Source organism: Pristis pectinata, chromosome 3 (assembly GCF_009764475.1).
Source record: "Pristis pectinata isolate sPriPec2 chromosome 3, sPriPec2.1.pri, whole genome shotgun sequence".
In the NCBI taxonomy this organism is placed as follows: Eukaryota; Metazoa; Chordata; class Chondrichthyes; order Rhinopristiformes; family Pristidae; genus Pristis; species Pristis pectinata.
Window position 1 is genome coordinate 44,255,771 of NC_067407.1, and position 3,552 is coordinate 44,259,322.

Genomic DNA, 3,552 nt, shown 5'->3' on the forward strand with positions numbered 1-3,552 from the left:
TTGTAATTTTTTATTACATGCTAAAGATTTAGAACTACCAGTACACTCAGTTCACCTTAAATCTGAAGTTCAGTTATCTTTTAGACTGAACCAAAGGCAAAATACCAAAAATCAAAATCTGAAATAAACTTCAAACTCCTTGAAATACTCAGTAGATCAGGCAGCATCTGTGCAGAGAAACAGCTAATGTTTTGGTTCAATAATCTTTTATCAGAACTGAACTTTTTTTTATATACTGCCTGAGTCAGAGACAAATTCAGGTGATAATAACCTGATTGACTTAAACTTACAATGCCACAAGGCCTGGTCACCATTCTAAATTCTCATTGTAGAGCAGTGACTGAGATTAGAACCTCTGTGTGGATCTTGAACCTGCAAACAATCATTCCTGATACAGGAAGATGGTCAGAGGTGTAGGCTACTTCAGCCCGCTGTGCTAGTTGCCCTTATTAATGTTCATGTCTTAACCTACTCTATTGATGGTGTTCATGAATTGCTCGATATTAGCATAATCATCATTTAGGTCTGAGCTCTGGTTAATCTTTGCCATTCTTTACCCTGGAAGGCCGTGGAGGCTCAGTTGTTGAGTTCATTTGAAAACTAGATTGATGGATTTCTGATATCAAGGATATCAGGATAGTGCAGGAAAATCACATATAGCTGGAAGATCAATAGTCTTGATTTTTAATTTGTTTTAATATTGAACTTTTCATAAAAATGTACACAAGAAATACAACACTACCAAACTTTATGTTCATAGTCTCATCAAATTAATATATTCTATGTTCAAGGCATCAATGCCACTCATGGCCTCTGAACAACACACCCTTGAAGTGTTTGAGGGGCTGTTATTCTGGACCTAACTCCTCCGTGTGTGTGATGGTGGCTGGACCTAAGATTGCAATCCTTCCTCACAAAGCCTTTGCACTGGCTACACCAAGCTTCAGTGTGTTCCTTAGCATTTTCTCCTGCAGCCTGGAATGTGCCAGGCAGCAGCATTCACTTGCAGACTCATTATACTGGAAGACGAACAAGTTTCAAGCAGACCAAAGTGTGCCTTTTGCAGAGCTGATGATCTTTCAGCGGGAACTTGATGTTTCCCATAGATCAGAGAATCCTTTATTACACAGCTGCTTTGGAAGGAACCTCAAGGACCCTTGCATCCTTTTCCAGATCTAAAGAGATGGATGATTGTCTCATTCTCATGCCAACTGTCTCCAGGGAACTGGGAGTGAGACTCTGACCATAGAGGAACTCCTGTTCCTCTTACTTAGGTTCTTATGTTCGATGATTAATCACAGGACGTAGTCCCCAAGGTAATAGTGAGGGCAGCAAATGTAAGGTAGCGCCTGTAATTAGTATCACAATCCAATATACAACAGGATTAAAATCTCATTTTCTGCCAGTTGCTTACTTTAATTGCCATTAACGCTGATGCTTCAGATTTGCAATGCAAAAACAGGCATTCTTAAACTGAATACATTCTATTGCCTAAGATTTGTCATTTTCACTTTACTTTTCCTTTCAATTCTGTATTTATTTGCTACGATGCCGCATTCAGCGATTCTCATTGCTTGATTTACTAAGTACAACACAGCCATCAAGTTGCTGTGTTGTATCTGCTCCCCGAGTGTGATAGCAGGGAGCGCAGTGACTTCCCTTTCCTCGTTTGGATAAATTTTGGAGTTAATTGCGGGCAGGTGGGCGGTGCATTTGGTTTGAATGTGAGTTGGGACTTACTGATTGCTTTACTTAGTCATCGCGGCGAGTGTTTTGCAGGGCTGTTGGTGTTTTCTCTGCAGGCGGAAGGGAAACCAAGTGGGTTGATGGAAAGTATTGCCGCGGAAGGGCTGTTAATGCAAAGGGTGAAATAGCAAGGTGTTGGGGAATATTTTGAGATCGGGATTTGTCAACTCCAAAACTGCTGGATTTCGTGCCGATGTACTAGACTGCGGCTCCGAGTGGCGTTCAAATTTGCATTTCATATTTAATAATGTTTAACATTTCCATATCTCCATTTGATAATTTCTTCAGGGTATTTTAAGTTGTGTTATTTAACACTGTGGTAGTATTAACCTCTTGATTATTCCGTTGCTTAAAATACTTAGTTTTCAACTTCGACTTAACCTGCTCAACAACTCAAAATTCAAATTGCGTATTCCACTGGACTCGTTGTTACTTCCTTAACTCTTGAATTATGTGCGAGTAGTTTCGCCACGGTGCAGGGAAAGGAGCTCCAGCACATTTGCGAACACAGCGAGTGCGAACTTCCTGAAAGCCTGTTGGTGTATATGTATCGTGGTTTGCGGTCTTCTCGCAGGGATTGTGCAATGAAAGAGCCTTCTGGGTACGTTGTGCGGCTTGCCAAATTCACTGACTTTATTTAAAATTTGTCTGTTTCTAAATTAATCTGAGCTCTAGACCTTGAGATGTTACAGAAGTCGCTCCTTGTGTTGTGACTCATTTTGCAAAACAGTTCAACAATAAGCTTAAAAATTGTAATGATGAATCTTAATAATCTGCCCTTGTACAATAGAGTTCAGCTCCCTATCCTTTCTTTAAAAAACATCTATTTTGTAACAGCTAATTTCTGCTGATGAATGATTTGTTAATAAAAAAATAATTTGTATTAACTTTATGTTACTGAAGGCCATTCAACTCATGTGTCCTTGTTAGGTAATAAAAAGAAATTTGGACTAATCCCACCTCCCAGGTCTGGTCAGTCACATTGCCTCACGTGCGCTCTAAGTGTATGAGTCTTTCACCCTCAACTACCCTTTCAGGCCCACACCTGTTGGTGGGGGTGGTGTGGGGAGTGGAATCCTAAAATTCCTTTTAATCCTTCTACCCTTCACTTACATCAATGTCTTTAGTAGTTGGCATCTCAGCTAAGGGAACGGGTGTTTCCTGTCCAGCGTGTCCAAGTCTCTTGTAATTTAAAGTTGTCCTTGAGCCTGGTGGTAGGTGCTTTTAGGCTTTTGTATCTTCTGCCTGAAGGGAGAGGGGGAGAAGAGAGAATGTCCAGGGTGGATGGGGTCTTGGATTATGATGGCTGCTTTACTGAGGCAATGAGAGGTATAGACAGAGTCCATGGCGGGGAGGCTGGTTTCCATAATGTGCTGAGCTGTGTTCGCAGGTCTCTGCTGTTTCTTGTGGTCATGGACAGATCACTCGGAATACCAAGCCACGATGCATCCAGATAGGATGCTTTCTATGGTGCTTTGATTAAAAATTGATAAAGGTTGACAGGGACATATGAAATTTCTTAAGCCTCCTGAGGAAGTAGAGGCACTAGTGAGCTTTCTTGGCTGTGGTGTCTACGTGGTTGGATCAGGACAGGCTGTTGATGTTCACTCCTAGGTACTTGAACCCTCTTGTCCTCAGCACTGTTGATGTTGACAGGTGCACGTGCACTGCTCTCCTTCCTGAAGTCGATGATCATTTCTTTTGTTTTGCTGACATTGAGGGAAAGGTTATTGTCATGACACCATGTTACTAAGCTCTCTATCTCCTTCCTGTACTCTAACTCATCGTTATTTGAGATACGGCCCA